This window comes from Pelophylax lessonae (genome assembly GCF_965119305.1).
Source record: "Pelophylax lessonae genome assembly, chromosome: 4".
Classification (NCBI taxonomy): domain Eukaryota; kingdom Metazoa; phylum Chordata; class Amphibia; order Anura; family Ranidae; genus Pelophylax; species Pelophylax lessonae.
The window spans coordinates 309,363,522-309,380,950 of NC_138771.1; the positions used below are offsets into that span (position 1 = coordinate 309,363,522).

Below are 17,429 nucleotides of genomic sequence, written 5' to 3' on the forward strand. Positions count from 1 at the left end.
GCGTTTTTGCTCTCTTGCAAATCGGACGCTCTGCAAACAAATCAGTGGTCAGGTATCGAAGCCTCATAACCAATGAGTGAGCAGCAAGTAATCACTTTGAGCCAATTAAAACGAGAGCTGCTTGACGTTTCGAGTGACCAGTACAGTACATTCCAGAAAGGGTGTGCTTTGTTTTATGAGTTGTGTCATAAGTAGAGATGTCTTCTTATTTGTCCTCTTCCTGCAGGTGCTCAGTGCTGGAGGAGCTTCTTCAACCACTTCAATACCAGCTACATTTACCCCCTCCTGCCCAAGACAATTTTTAGCTTTCAGCGCTGTCCCACATTGAATTACAATTGCGCAGTTGTTCAACACTGTACCCGATCTACATTTTTATCATTTTGTTCACACAAATGGAACTTTATTTTGGTGGTATTTAATCACCACTGGGGTTTTTTTTGTTTTTGGATAAATAAAACAAAAAAAGACTAAACATTTTGAAAAAAAAAAAACGCATTTTTGTTCGTCTCTTTTTTAATTTTGCAAATAAATAATATTTCTTTAAAAAAATGAAGGCCAGAATGTATTCTGCTACATTTCTTTGGTCAAAATAAACCTGTCAGTGTATAATATTTAGTCTGAAGAAAAGTATAGAGCCCACAAATTATGGTATATATCAGAAAATTGATCAATTCTGATGTACTGATAGCCTCATTTCTTTAGGCCCTAAAATACCAGGACAGTACAAATATCCCCCAAATGATCCCTTTTTGAAAAGTAGACAGTCCAAGGTATTTAGTAAGAGGCATGGTGTTGTTTTTTACAAAGTTGTAATTTTTTGTCATAATATTGTGAAAATGTTTTTTTAACATACTGTCACCAGTGCAATACAGCGTCATCCTATAACTGGTGTGGCAGTGATCAGGGACACTGATTGGTGACAGTTCAACAAAAAAAAAGCTATCATTTTTTTTTTAACCACTTCCCGACCGTTATATAGTAAAATGACGGCCGCAAAGTGGTTGTCCCATCCCGGCTGGGTGTCATATGACGTCCAGCAGGATAGGCTGCTCTGCGTGCCCCCAGGGAGTGGGGGCACTCTGACACACCGCATCTCCAATCCCCGTAAAAAGCCTATGATGTGGTCTCTTTGCCATGTGATCAGCTGGTCACATAGTAAATAAGAAGTGCCGTTGATTGGCTTTCCTCAGTTCACACCTGACAGGTGCGAGTAGAGGAGAGCCGATCGGCAGCTCTCCTGATGGGGGGGGGGGGGGGTTTGTGCTGGTAATCAGAGCATTGATTACCAGTGTAGACCCTTGGGGGTTGCCACTAGAGCCACCAGGGATTGCCCACCCATGGCCACCAGGGATGCTCACCCATGCCACTAGGGATGCCAATCAGTGCTCAGGGAGCCTGTTAGTGCCCTCATCATCAGTGCTGCCCATCATTGCCATCTATTAGTGCCACCCACCAGTGCCCATCATTGCCATCTGTCAGTGCCACCCACAAGTGCCCATCAGTGCCACCTATCAGTGTCACCGATCAGTGCCTCCTATTAGTGCCCATCAGTGCCACCTATCAGCTCCCATCAGTGCCGCCTATCAGTGCCCATCAGTGCTGCCTATCAGTGCCCATCAATGCTGCATTTCAGTGCTACCTATCAGTGCCACATATCAGTGCTGCATATCAGTGCCACCTATCGGTGCCCATCAGTGCTGCATATTAGTGTGTCATCATCAGTGCCACCCCATCAGCGCGTCCTCATCAGTGCCTGCCAGTACGGCCTCAACAGTGATCATCAGTGCAGGAAAAAAACTATTTATTTACAAAATTTTATTACATAAACAAAAAAACTTTTTTTTTTTTTTCAAACTTTTCAGTCTAGCGGTCCTAGCGGTGATCAAATACCACCAAAAGAAAGCTCTATTTGTGGGGAAAAAAATGACATAAATTTGGTTTATGTACAGGGTTGCATGACCGCGCAATTATCATTCAAAATGCAACAGCGCTAAAAGCTGAAAATTGGCCTGGGCAGGAAGGGGGTGAAACTGTCCTGCATGGAAGTGGTTAATTTACATTTTCTTTTGCAATTTTTGTTTAACACACCATGACCAGAGCAATATAATTTTAACATAATGTTAACATAGTAACAGTGTTTTCTTTTTTTTTTACATATTATGATTGCTTATAGCAGCTTACTGAATGAAACTGATTCATTCAGTTTGTTATGTTGTGATTAGCTGCGATTGGTCAAAGCTAATTACATGGTACAGATGGGCTGTGATTGGCCTTGTCTGTACCTTGTGATCAAATTGAACAATCACAGCTAGCCACACAATTGTACACCATAGATGGCATTAAAGGAAGGCATTGATTGTGTACAACTGATCACAGCAGTCACATGGTACCGGCAGCGAGGTGGTACAGGGATCAGTCATCTGCTGTGTCCCGTGGACACAGCCAGTGACAGATCGCTCTGCTGCGCAGCCCTCCTGACAGGACGTCATATGATGCCCAGTCAGGATGGGAAAGCCACCGTCCAGCTGTCATCCTGCTACAGGCTGGGGCGGGGGGGGGGGGGAGGTGTTAATTTAAATAATCACCTCTTATATGTATAACATAGCTTTAAAATCTATTCAGTGAGCCAACGAGGAGAGAGTGGAGGCGGGGCAAAGCCATGCTCCGTTTGTGAATGAACACACAGAGCATGGCTCAGGTGGCCCCCATAGTAAGCTGGGGGGCACTCAGCAGGAGGTAGGGCCTAGAAACGCCGTTGATGGACCCGAGAAGAGGATGATCGGGCTACTCTTTTCAAAACCACTGCACAGAGCAGGTAAGTATAACATGTTTATTATAAAAAAAATATGCCTTTAATTTACCTTTAATTGTTTCCCAAACTCAGATACCTTTTTTCCTGACATATTAGATACTAATAGAAACTGTCATAAACGGGATGTCCCACAAGGAAATTTTTTCCACAGGCACAAAGGCTTAACATCTAAAATCAGAGGTAAGTCCCACTACAGAAATATATTTCTCTTTGGAGGCCACAGTTTCAGGACTGCCTGCAGGAATTTCTTCAATAACAGTGTGTTTGTTGTTTGTTTGTTTACTTCCTCTTTGTAGCTGCCAAAGTGGCTGAAAGCTGGACTTTGAGAAAATAGAAGAGTTCCAAATCTAGCCCATCTGTAGAAAAGATGGTAATATAGGATCGCAAGGGTCATGCTCATGGTCTTCTGCAAACAGGGCCGGTGCTAGACTATTTTGCACCCTAGACGAGACCAGCTACTTGCATCCCCCCCACCATGAAAAAAAAATCAAACTTCTACATTTTTTAAAACAGTAAAACATATTAAAACATCTAAGCACGAAACTGCTAAATTTCCTTTAATGTACAAAAATAAGTGCTATAAGATGCCAAAGAGACAGCCCAATCCAGCAAATAGACATCCCCATTTAGCAAAGAGACAGCCCAATCTAGCAAAGAGACATTGTTCCCCCTTACATCAGAGTACCCAGTGTTTTTCCCTACATAAGAGCCCCTGATGTTCCCCATTACATCAGAGTCTGCAGCATTTCTCTTAACATCAGAGTCCCCAGAGTTTACCCCTTACATCAGAGTCCCAAGAGGTCCCTGGTACATCAGAGTCCACAGAGTTTCCCTTTACATCAGAGTCTGCAGGGTTCCCCTTTACATTGAAAGGGGGGACTGCACTAAATGGAAACTCTGCAGATCCTGATGTTAAAGCAAACTCTACAGACTCTGATGTAAGGGGGGAATGCTTTGGACTGTGATGTAAAGGGGAACTCTGATGTAAGGGGGACACTGGACACCAGAGTCCCCCCTTACACAAGAGTCCCCAGAGTTCCCCTTACATCAGAGTTCACCTGTACATCAGAACCTTACAATGCAAAGGGGAACCCTGTGGACCTGGATGTAAAGGGGAATTCTGCAGACCCGGATGAAAGGGGAACCCTGCAGACCATAATGTAAGGGGGAATTCCGCAGACCTTGGTGTAAAGGAGAACTTTGATGTAAGGTGGTCTCTGGTCACCAGAACCCCCACCCCCCTTACATAAGAGTCGACAGAGTCCCACCTTACATCACAGTCTGAAGCATTCCCCTTTACATCATGATCTTCAGAGTACCCCTTTACATCAGAGCTACCATTTACATTATGGTCCACAGTATTGCTCTTTACATCAGAGTTCCCCTTTACATGAGGGTCCCCAGAGTTCCCCCTAGCACTTTAAGGGGGAACCCTGCAGATACTGATGTAAATAGGAACTCTGAGTTAAGGGGGAATTCTAGGTACTTTGATGTGGGGTGAGGGGGGGGGACTCTGGTGATTACATCTCTGTAGAGTATGTTGCAGTCAGTGACTTGTACAGTGTGATCTCTGTCCCTTCCCCCTTTTGTGTGCAGAACAGGTTAGGAATTGATGTGTGAGAACACTCCTGCACTCCTCACTTACAGCTCACACTTACCAGATGGAGTTGATTCCTGTTAGCATACGCCAGCAGTAATCAGTAACGGCTTGGGTATTTATTCACAGTGGTTCCGGTCTCCTAAAGATACGTGGGTGTCCGCTGTTTTCGCCTATTTGCACTCAAGTGTATGAAATAGAAAAGAGGCTCCTCATAGTGCAGACGGTTTAAAAGATTCCATCTTTATTAAATTATATCCTCAAAAATTCCACGCAATCACAAATCAACTGGATAAAAAAGCTTGTGCCCTTAGTTAAGCTCCCACGCAGGCTAAGGGCCTTGCGGCTGTCCGTAGTGTCTACTGTGGGATTTGGGCCGTATCCGGAAGTGGGGGAAGTGGCGTACGGTTCAGCTATGGGCCCAGAATGAGGCAGCATGCGTTACAACTTGACGCGTTTTGTCATAGAAATGACGTCATCGGAAGCTGAGCTTCCGATGACGTTGCACAAATTTTATTAAAAGGACTCTTTACACCTTTTGCACCATTTATAGTATTTGCAATATTTTTCAGTATAAGTACAGACTTTTTTTATTCACCTATGTGATTATTTGTAAGCACTTTAATTCTGCTGCTTCACATTGCACTTTATATATGAGATATTTAGCAATATTATTTATTTATTTATTTATTTTTCCTATGTTATTGATGTTATTTATCTGCACTTTATTTACTGACTGACTGCAACATTAAGCACTTTAATGGCACAAGGTAGTAATACCTCAGCACCAAATATATATTGATTTTTGCATTTTAGTATTGTCACATAGATACACATCACTGGTAGGACGTCAATGCCCTCCACCATTGGGTTTAGCGCAGTTTTTACACTCTTGCAACATCCATATTTATTATTTGAACTAGCGGCTTACCCTCTCTAAATTAACCATTTCACATCCCAGTGGCGCGAGTGATAAAACAACAATACTAATGAGCACTGAAAGGCGGCACTGGTGGGCAATACTGGGCACTGGTGGGTGGCACTTATAGATGACAATGATGGGCACTGGTGGGCAGCACTGATGGGGAGGGCACTGGCTGGCAGCACTGATGGGGAGGGCACTGGCAGGCTCCCTGAGCCCTGATTGCCATTCCTGGTGGTCATGGTGGGCATCCCTGGGTCATGGGTGGGCATCCCTGGGGTCATGGGCGGCAATCCCTGGTGGTTCTAGTGGCACCCCCCCAAGGGTCTGCACTGGTAATCAATGCTCTGATTACCAGTGCAGACCCCCCCCCCTGTTAGGAGAGCCACAGATTGGCTCTCCTCTACTCGAGCCTGTCAGTGCACGAACTAAGGAAAGCTAATCAACGGCTCTTCCTGTGTACTATGTGACCAGATCTGATTTGACACAGCTGGTCACATAGTAAAGAGCCTACGTCAGTAGGCTCTTTACCGAGATCGGAGATGTGGTGTGTCAGAGTGACACGCCGCATCACCGATCGCCGCTCTCATGCCGCCGTCATATGACGTCCAGTCAGGATAATACAACCACCTTCCCGCTGTCATTTGCCTATAGGGCGGGCGGGAAGTGGTTCAAAGAGAAGTATGGGATTTTTTTTTAATCATACTTACCTAGGTGGATGCAGCATTTGTTCGATGCTGAATCTTTCCTCCGCCGGCTCTAACACTGAGAACCGATCAATCACCACTGATCACTTGGTTCTCATAGCTCCCTGAGTAAAGAGCTGGTGACAGTCACCAGCTCTTTGCTCTGCCCCCCAGCGCTCACTGGAGTTCTGGGCTGTGGAGGGGGTGGGAGCCTTGCTGAGAGGCTGAGCTGGGTGCCGGTCCAGGCATGTGGGTGGATCCTGATCATTGGGTCGCGATCTTTCTTGAGCCTGGACCGACTCTGTGACGTCAGTCAAGAGCAGACTTCAGCCCACTGTCTGCTGAAAATGGGTCACAGCAGTGCAGAATGAACAGCACCCCTGTGATTCACAGAAGAATTACAGCCAAACAAGCTTTGGCTGTACTTCTCATTTAAAGAATCCTTTAATTATTCACTGACTTTTATGTTTTGTCCAGGTATTTAAAAAGGTAAAAATTTAACTCCACCAGTTAAATTTAAAAATACACTTTATCGCCAAAGACCATAAAGATATGGTTTTATGAGAAGGAACTTGAGTGGCCTGCACAGATTCCTGATCTCCGATCAAGTGAACACCTTTGGAATGAATTAGAATGCCAGATGCGAGCCAAGTCTTCTTATCCAACATCAGTACCTGACTTTACAAATGCTATTTTGGCTAAATAGGCAAAATTTCCTATAGATGCATTCAGGGGCGTAACTACAGGGGTTGCAGGGGTTGCAATCGCAACTGGGCCCCATGCTCCAGGGGGCCTGTGTGGCTGCCCTGTACACCTGGATAGGAGGGGCGGTGGGGGCAGCATGTAGAGAAATCACTGTCCTCCTTTTTCCTCCTGTAGCTGCAGGAAGAAAATGGAGGAGATTGGTTCCTCTGTATGCTGCCCCCGCCGCTCCTCCTATCCTATCCTAGTTAACTTGTGTGCTGCTGTCTCTGGGCCCCTGTGAGCTCCCCTGGTCCCCCCCTTCCACTGTGCTGCTCCTCCCCTACTGTGCTCCCTACCCTCTCCTGCCCGGCTGCTGCAGGGGATGTGTCACAATAGAGAACCAGGAAGGGGTCGGTAAATATGTAATTTACCAGCTCCTTCATTTTGTGAATGGACAGAGTCATAGTCAGTGACGTTGTAAAAAAATAAAATAAAATGATAAAATATAATACAATTAAAATACCAAAAAAATAAAAACTACTGACACCAGTGGGTGAACTTCACACTTGTGACCGGGCCCTGGCATTCCACCACCGTGGGGAGGCCCCAAGATGGCAGGAAGGGGGCCCACTGCAGAACTTGTGAAAGGGTCCTGCTGTGGGACCGTAATAAAGGGCCCCGCAATGAGAGTAAAGGGCCCCAGGATCAGTGGGAAGAGCCCCAGGCTTGAAGGGCCCCGGCCAGGGGTCCAGGGGGCCCTTCATGGTTTCCTGCACCGGGGCCCTGAAGGTTCTAGTTACGCCTCTGGATGCATTATAAAAATGTTAAGCCTTCCCAAAAACTGGAGGCTGTTATAAGCCCAAGGGGTAGGGCAACTCCATATTAAAGTGATTCTTAAGAAAATTTGTATCTTTTTAAAAAACAAACAAACACATTATACTCATCTGCTCTGTGCACTGGTTGTGAACAGAGCAGCCCCGATCCTTTTTTTTTTTTTTTGGGTCCCCCTCCAGCGGTCCTGGCTCCTCCCCTCTGCCAAGTGCCCCCAATAGCAAGCCTCTTGCTTTGGGGGCATTCGAGCAGGCTCGCTCTGAGCCACGTTCTGTGTATCCATTCAGCTCCATACTGAAGGTGAGTATTGCATTTAGAGCTGAATTTTTTTCTTACCTCTGCTAGGAGACCCTTTTAAGAAAAAAGAAATAAATAGAGAAATATGTAACAATGGGGGTCTATAATTTATTAGCTGTGGACCCCAAATATGAATTAGTAAACCAAAGATTACACCAGGGCTAAATAGGAAAATCTCTAGTTTCACAATTACATGAAAAATGCAATAAATCCCAAATACAAACACAAACTGGATAAATCTTAGTAGATGCCCAAAATAGATTTACAATCTAAGCTTCTGGTACATTTGTAAATAGTAGCTTAAATCATCCATCTGATGCGATTTCTCAGGTCATTTGAGATATTCAGTAGTGTAAGTAATAATGTTCTAATGGATATAGTAAAATAAACAAAAAGTAAATTATTTTGGGAATGTTTGTTTGTCCTCTCCATCATCACAGTATAGGTTTGTAGCTTAAGAGGGACGATTTTAGTGAGTAAAAAAGGCATTTCTATGTTTCAGCCTGCCAAATATTTGGTATTTCCCTGTTTATATTACAGAGAGAATAAAAGGCCAGAAATCAGTTTCTATTAGCAGGGAACTTTAGTCATAGAGTAAATATGACAGCAGGATTGAGTTACTTTGTATGAAAAGAATTAAGGTAATCTTACACCTAAAGTGATGTACTAGGATGTGATAACTGGTACGTTAATGTCAACACGCTTTACATTCAGTGGCATTGTAACTAAGCTTTGATTTTTGATATGTTTCAATATTTGATCTGTCCTGTTTTATTATATGTTCTATTTGACCTATTTAACAGCAAATAAAAAGCAGTCTCTGTATTGTGCTACTGTTTTTTTGTTATGAAATTGATATATGGCTTAAACAGAATGTTGGGTTGATGGCTACATGGGTTGATGCAGCTCTTGTTCTACCACGCATATAGCTTAAACCAGGGGTCTCCAAACTTTCCCAACAAAGGGCCAGATTACTGTTTTTCAGACTTTAGGGGGGCTGAACTGTGGTCAGTGGGAGCAGAAAAGGTCCTCAAGTCAGTGGGAAAAAATAATGCTCCATCGTTTGTTTCAGTGAGAGTAACTGTGCCTCATTATTGGTGTAAGTGGGAGGAATTGTGTTCAATCATTGATGTCATTGGGCCCCAACGTTGACGTCATTGAGAGGAATTGTGCCCTATCATTAATGTCATTGGGCCCCATTGTTGGTGTCATTGGGAGGAATTGTGCCCCATTGTTGGTGTGTGGTTGGGAGTAATTGTGCCCCCTTCATTGGTGTCAGTGGTGGAGTACTGTGCCTTATTGTTGATATCAGTGGATGAAATAGTGCTCCAAGGGCCGAATAAAAGCAAGCAAAGGGCCGCATCTGGCCCCCAGGTTGCAGTTTGGAGACCACTAGCCTAACCAGACATTTAGGATGTCCAAAGACAGAGGGGGACAGACATGTATGCAACATCCGACTGTCCCCCAGCACCTAAGAAGGCAGAGTGCTCCTTCAGAAGGAACATGGAGCTCAGCAGAATTGGTGAGAATAGGGAACAGCCTATCTCAGGGTGTTAACAAGCCAGGTTTTCTTTGGTGTCTGGTCAATGATCTCCCTGATTGGCTAGCAGGAAAGCAGCATCTGTTTTCCTATAGACCTGAGGTTGTTGACTAGTCTTTTATCATAAAAATTGTCAAACGCTGTCATCTCATGCCTTTTCTTTTCCAATAATTTTTTTTGGCTATATTTCACAAAAAAGGGTACAAAAGTTGACATATTATGTTAGGTTGCTCAGTACAAAGCTTTGTCAGCACATTTGTGAACAATTAGAAATAACAATGAGAAAATACATTCATTATGCTCCCAAAGGTTAACAATAAAATAGTAGACTTTGGGGGTAACTCCTGAGTTGCAGTATCGTATTGTGCTATCCATCTCATGCCTTTTGACCACCCAGTTTTTCTTTTTTTTGGAATTGAGTAATATTTATTGAGTTTTTACATTTAGTATTACAAGAAAAAAAGAACAGTTGTACGCAGTCCGTTTCTCATACAAAATATTGATATACACATCAGATAACAGCATGATGCATCATTATAGCTCAGATTTACAAGCACTATGTAATCAAGGACATAGCATGGGAGTCAGAATTCAAATATGGTTTAAAAAAACAAAAAACGGATGGACAGATGTTTTCTCTTCAAATTACATTAGTAGAACATAACTGCCACAGTAAACTTTTATCACCGTTATGGCCCGTACACACAATCTGGAAATCAGATGAAAAATGCCGCTTTCGAATCAATCGATATCGATAACGATAATCTGATCGTTAGTACACAGCTTTTGAGAGCCAATCACAACAGTTCATGCGAAATTATCCAAAGGGACAAACACAAAAAATGTTCTTGTGTGATACCAGAACAAACGATTTTCAATAATCTGTACAGTATTCGTCTGAAAAAAATTGAAAGACCCAGACCACGCATGCTCGGAAATGAAAGAATACATTAAAATACAACACATTACGTCACTCCCGAAGTTGTATTCTGTTTTGCTTTAGTAACTTATTGGTTTTCGTTATGAGACTAGCATGCAAAAAAAAAAATGGACGATCATTCGTCCGATATTCTCCATGTGGGTACGAGGCTTAAGAACCTCAGGGTATGATATGACGAGCCTCTTGCGCAATAGTCAATTTTTTACATTTATGGTAGTAAACAATCATTTCCCAAAGCCAAATAAATCCTAGATAAGGCCATGTGTTTCCAGGAGAAACAAGAGCATTGGTGCTCAGTAGAATGATTGGCTGGCTTCTGTCAGACCAGAAAACCAGCAGCCGACCGACTCCCGATCAGCGCTATCAGCCAATAACTGATAGAGCTTATCGGAGTGTTCTGGTGGAGAACGGAAAAAAACTAATAGTGTGTACCAGTTTTAAGATAGGGACCTCAGGCTTATCAAATATAAATTACAATACGTCACGGAGGACTTGGAAAAATAGGGTGGTGGTATATACTTAATATTAGACAAAAACAAAGAAAAATTCCCAGCTCGACATACTAGCCAGCCTGCAACAAACCAAATTGTCCTGTCTAACAGTCCACAGTAAAAACAGGGGTTAAGTTTGCACACATTTGGAAGTACATGTGTAAGATGCAGAGGCCAGGTCACATCACCCCAGTATTATCTGCAGTCCTAACTCTAACAATTTTGAGAGCCTCCATAATAATGAATAGATTGAGGACAAGTATGCCTGGAGGGAGCCCATCTCACCTTAAAGGCACAGTGACACCCAGAAAATAGCACAATGGTAGCAAATGTGTCCAGTGCGCCTCCCCACCAAATAACCAACGGTACAAACAAACGGCAACTGCCCCAACCTATAACTGGCCATAACAGCAAGGAGCACAAGGAAGGGCAAAGTATGTAAAACAACAACAAAGAAAAATTCCCAGCTCAACTTAACAGCCAGCCTGCAACAAACCAAATTGTCCTGTCTAACAGTTCATAATAATGTAGCCCTGCCCCCTTGGGGGTGGCTTGTTGCATGGGCGTACCTTGTCACCTCTTACACCCTGAGCCTGCTCCAACCCATCTGACACTATCAGTTCTGTCATGGTAAATGATTAAGACCACAAAGGTTGCAGTGAATAAACAATTTACTGCTCTTTTAGTTTTGAAGTAAAATCAAAGTAATCAAACAAAAATCAGAAATAACACAATGGTTGCAAAGAAGAAAGGATACTGAGTTCCCAGCCAAGGATTTATGCCTTTTTGCTCAGCACTCAGGATCCAGAACACAAGCCCCACATACATCCACAAAAAAATGCAGGTTGACTGGTATGTTGAGTTAGGAATTTTTCATTGTTGTTGTTCGACATGCGTTGCCCTGCATTCTGCTCCTTGCTGTTAAGGCCAGTAATAGGTTGGGGCAGTTGCCGTTTGTACATACCGCGTATACATATTTTTTAGCAAGAACATATGCAGCTTTGTTTATAACACAGTCTAAAAATATGAATCTTCCACTTTTGTCCACTTTGGTCTGCCTGCAGGTATATTTCTCTCTTTGCAAAAAGAGTAAACACACAATGGGAATATGAGGTATATGTAGAGTGGAACTCCACACAATACTGATAGCATTTTAAATTATGTATAGTGTCTACATGTAGATGTGTCTCCTGCAGACAAACCAGGGATGGTAAGAATTGTTTGAGAGTGGTGAACATAGCCTACCTTTTATTGGCATCACCTAACCCTTTGGCATTCCATGATATAATAGTGTTGTTATTTGCCATAATTCACAACCATATAAGAGAACTAAGATTACAAGAGTAGGTAAGTGACTAGTAAAGACCCCAATAACCAAAGGAGGGGCTTGTTGGAGAAACCAAGGAGTTAAGTTACCCAGTCCCTGAGTCCAGAGAGTAGAAACCAGAATAGTGCAATAGTCCTGAGGTGTACCGATGACCGAAACAAATGCTATAAAGAAATCAATAGAGAAACCAACATAAAGCGCAACAGAGCAAAACAAGCAGTCAGACGAAGAACCATTCAAACTGGCTTCTCATAGAAGCTACTACAGAGGGGCAGTCTCTTAGTTGAACACAATTGGAGCTCACAGTAAGTGTCACATTTTGTGACATATAAGTGAGACGTTAGCCCGACTTTAGAACAAGAAGATCTCCTTTTTCATCTTCAAAGGAAGAATTTTAACTTTTGAAATATAAACAATACGTAATTCAAAGTAGTGCAGTAGAGCTTAGATGTTGCTCATGTGTATCCAACCATTTAGTTGCTATTGCAGGAGAATCAAAGAAATAGATATTGCCTTACACAACAGTAAACAACTTAGTAGGACAAAGGGTGGCATACGAAATGTCGTGTTGATGGAGACGCTTCTTGATATCAACATTTTTTGCTCACTGCCATTGGACCTCAGTGGAAAAATCTGGGTAAAATGATAGCTTGGATCACAAATTCCAAATCTGAATGTTGCCTATCTTTTTGGAGGATAACGTGCTGATTTTGTAGTCAAGCATTTTTAAGAAGAAAGGTCTGATGGGCACTCCAGGAGGCAATGTTCTAGAGGGGACTATGTGTGCCCTCTCTACAGAAAATTTTAAGGGGTAAAGCTGTTCGCCCCAATTGTATCCTTCAACCAACCCTCACTAAAGTCCACAGACGATGTTCCCTCCAGGCTCTGCAGAGCCTGCTTTCTAAATCTTTGATTCTATACTGTATAAAGGAAGATTGTCTAGGTGGTTTCTTTGAAAGACTAATGTAGTGGATAAATAATGTCCTCAATGGTACTGACTCTGGTGTCAACCACTGCAACCCTCTCTCTAAATTATTTTTTTATGTCTTGCCAAATAAGCAGTACATCTTCTTTAATGCTCTTAAGGCCATGAGTTAACAGAGGTGTTCCATGTGGTCACAGCAGCTAGAATATCTGTTAATATGGGCTCACTGACCATCTCTGTGTCTATAGAAGGTGTAGACACAGTGTTATGGCTTCCAGGATTAATCACAGCATCTGCCTTCTGCTCCCACATGGCTTACTCCTCAGTAGGAACCTGAGGGGTAGCTGCCTGGCAATCATTCTTCAGAATATGTTGTTTAGACACTGTTAAGGGAGGTTTAGATGGGTGTTCCTTAGCGGAAATTTGTGCAAATCTCTCAAGGTGGGCTGCAGTGTCCCTGAATTCTCCTTTTGCCCTCCTCTGTGGCAGTGCTCCAGCTCCATCTTGAGCGGGGAACTCCGCTGCTGCATCCTACTTGTTCTTCTTACTCATGGTGAGAATGACCAGGGGACACAGAAGGTTCTTCCAGAGTAAGGTAGGAGTGTAACCACTCCACAGGATGGTGTGTCCAGACTTGTTTGTGCTTTGTACAGAATGCTGAAATCAGGATGGGATCAGAGAACTTCTGCAGAAGCGTCCTCCCATATCTCCATCCAGGCCACACCCCCTTTGACCACCTAAGGTTTATTTAAAACTAAAACTTTTTTTTGTCATTTTAGATGGAATAGGTGAATAGGTAAAAGCCCTGTCGGTTTTTTTGTAATATGTATCCCATTGGAGAGCATTATCTCTTCATCCTGTCCCATAGACACAACAGGAAGTAAGAAAGGTCTCTCTATAAAAAAAAGGAAATCCTCAGTTTTTACAGAAACAAGTTTCCCAAATCAAAGATTTCACCTCTAGTCTTGTTTAGGTGACAACTCAAACTTTTGGATTTTTCTTTGCTTTTAAAGAATATGTAAACTCAACATTTCATATTCTTGATATGTGTTTGCTGTACCAGGAACTTGTATGAAAATGTATCCTGTTCCTCTTGTATTGCTTCCTTTTTGTGACATCCCTGGTGTTCCTGCCAGTCCCTCTGCTTTCTTGTTTAAAACTGACCGCACTAGGCAGGAGAACACACCGTGATTAGGTCTCTAGCTATGCTGCGAACTCAATGTACTCTCCTCCAATGATCACATTTGTGCTGACCCCCCCCCCCCCTGCACAGCCTATCACTGGGAAGATCAGTGTGCTGCTGCTTCTCCTTCCCCCAGTTTTTATGCAGCTAAAAACAGAGGGAAAGTGATCACTTATAAAAAGGGAAAAAAGGTATTTATAATGTTTTTTTATATCTATACACAAATGATTTGCCTTTCATTTCTATTTTAAACTGAATGTGTTGTTTTACAAGCTGGTCATTTACAATCACTTTCATTTAAGGGACAGTGATCACCATAGCGCATACAGTAATAAAGGTAATTCTACCTAACAGATATAACTTTTCCATATTTTGTCCTAAACAAAATCTTTTACTTTAGATACACTTAAAGTAGTTGTAAATTCCCTATTCTAACTTTAGCTCAGTTAAATCCAAACTACTAAAGCTACTGATCTCTGCCTGTGTAATTCTCCTAACTTGTTTCTTCTTCTTGTATTTCGTCCCGCAATGTTTCATGACGTAACCGGCGCATGCGCTTCCCGTCCCTCAATTTACAGCACGTTTTGTGTGCCGTTTCCCCTTCAACATCATCCCATTACCGAGAGTTCCGCTCTCTGCGGCACAGCTGAGGAAATACACAAGACTTGGCAGATGATCATTCGCAGCTTCCTTGTTCTCCCCTTGGTAAGCACACGATCACGCATCTGCGAAATTTTGGCAAGGGAACCCAAGGAAGGGCAGAAATTACGTCCACAGAGGACTCACCAAACAATACCTAAGAAGGAGTTGCCGATTCCTGGAAGAAGCATTAATAAAAAAAGATTAAAAAAAACAGCATGTGACAAGTGCTTTTACATCATACCATGTACCATATTATATAGCATGAAAAAAGCGATTTAAATGCAGAGTTTACTTCCTCCTTAATAGAGGTTTTCAATGTAAACAAAAGCTTGCTTGGTGAAGGATGTCTACCATGTGATGCTTGTGCAAAAAAAAAAAAGTTTTATCTCCTGAGTTATGTGAATTGAGGCTAAGCTCATCTCATGACTATTGTTCCAAAATGAGAAGCAAATCCAGAAAGTTACATGATTTATATAACCTGTTGGAAGTTATGATAAACACTGTGGGGATTTATTGTCTTAAAGAGGTTGTAAACCCATATTACTTTTTTTTTTTTTTTGCAACCTGTAAGAGAAAGACATAATGAGCTAGTACTAGCTCATTATGAAATACTTACCTTAGAACGAGCCCCCGCCGTGCCGCCCGCTCACCTGTATGACGGGCGACATGTCCAGTCGCCCGTCTTCCGGGATCGCGGCATCCGGCCATCTGATTGGCCGGAGCCGCGGTGACATCACTCCCGCGCACGCGCGCGGGAGCCGACAGTCACGGCACGGGGCTCTGAAGAAACGGCACCAGCGGCCGTTCCTTCAGAGCGCATGCGCCAGTGACGTCACTGGCTGCATGTAAGGTAAATATCTCCTAAACAGTGCATGTTTAGGAGATATTTACAGTACCTATAGGTAAGCCTTATCATAGACTTACCTATAGGTAAAAGTGTCAGAGGAGGGTTTACTTCCTCTTTAACAGAAGATTCACACAACTTTCACCCAAGAGTCACACATTTTGCTAATTTAATTCAATTGGAAAAATATGTGAATTTTGAGTATTGTGTTAAGCTTGTGAAAACGTGTACACATAGACCCCTATGAGTCGCATATGACTGAATACCTGAGTTAAGAGACATTCTTTCCATTATCTATGGAGAATCTTTCATCACACTGATAGCACATCTTTGTATCTTCTATGTCAGGTAAAATATTCTGACACAATATGTTAGTATAGCAAGTTAGAGACAGAGCTCTTACAACCCATCTCTTTTAGTGAGACATCTGGCTGTCTATGACACATATCTCCCAACTTGTTGAAACGAGAAAGAGGTACACCTCTTATGTAAGTTGTATGTACTATATATATATATATATATATTAAGCATGTAAGCAAAAACACACCCCTACCATGCGTCTAGTTGCATGTAAAGCACAAAAAACTAATAGGTAAAAAAAAAAATAAAAAAAAAGATTAATTAAAAATAATTTTTTTGTGTTTGTTAGTGGTACATAGTTAGACTGCTGTTAGACGTCAACCAGCTATATACAGACTAAAATGATGTATTGCAAATTACATACATTATGTGTCGTGTAAGCTTACAGTTGAGTTAAAACTTTTAGCAGTTAATAATCTTTCTTGTTTGTTTAGCTTGTAGCACCCTCCCAGGTAGGTGCCAGGCGAACTATGGGGGGGCCTTGTCTGCTTAACAGATGGGCCTAATTGTTTAGCTAGGCTGTCATGTGCTCTTAGGTGTGACTATTGAGTCTGGGGAGTCTCCCCACTGTGTCCAATGAGGGCTCTTATTGGACAGTGGAGGAAACCTGGCCAATAGCACACCAGGGCTTGTATCTATCCCAGAGGGCAGAATCTGCCGCAATGCATCCTGGGAGGGGGTATAAGTCTGAGGGGAGCACAAGACAGGATGTCTTTCGTGGGAAGCAGAGTCCCAGGAGGGAGGTGACGCTGTCTCTCCTCCTGTCAGTGTGAGGCAAGTGTCCCAGGCAGTCGGCCTAAGAGGACAGAAGGTTGAGCTGGGCACAGAGAGGGATCCAGAGTGCTGTGGACCAAGTGGAGCTGCTGGGGCAGAAGTTTCCAGGAAAGCAGTGTCGTGAGTACTGTAAACTGCCCAGGGGCCTGCCTAGGATAGGGGACCACTCTGGAAGGTCAGAGGGATCCAGGAGCCAGCTATCTGAGAAGGCTTAGAAAGGGGGTGCTAGAGTCTAAGCCCTGAAGAGAAGTCTGTGAGAGAGGGTGCCAGTGTGGGCCCTGAAGTGTTAAGAGTTGCAGCAGTATTTACAAGTAGCTACCTCTGCCTGGAGGGCTAAAGGAAGCAGTACAAAGGACTTGCCACCGGGGATTGTCAAAGTCAGTTTGGTGTTAACAGACAGCAAGTCAGCGTTAACAAGCGCCAACCAGCGTTGACCGGCATTCAGCCAGCGTCAAGTCAGCGTCAATAGGCATTTTTCACAGTTGTCCCATTTACATTGTGCATAGTTGAGCCAGAGGAGTATCCCACTCATTCCCTTCTCCCATCCAAGTTCCTAAATAAATACAAAACCTAA

At 43.0% G+C, this 17,429-nt stretch overlaps 1 protein-coding gene across 1 annotated transcript in view; it reads left to right on the forward strand.

Moving 5' to 3' along the window:
• Positions 1 to 122: 122 nt before the first annotated feature.
• The window catches only part of LOC309552629 (uncharacterized protein), a gene marked incomplete at its 3' end in the record, with an annotated part of 34,263 nt that continues 16,956 nt past the window's right edge, over positions 123 to 17,429 (forward strand). Inside the window, exon 1 of the mRNA XM_082253569.1 lies at positions 123 to 161. The remainder of the gene's footprint in view (positions 162 to 17,429) is intronic.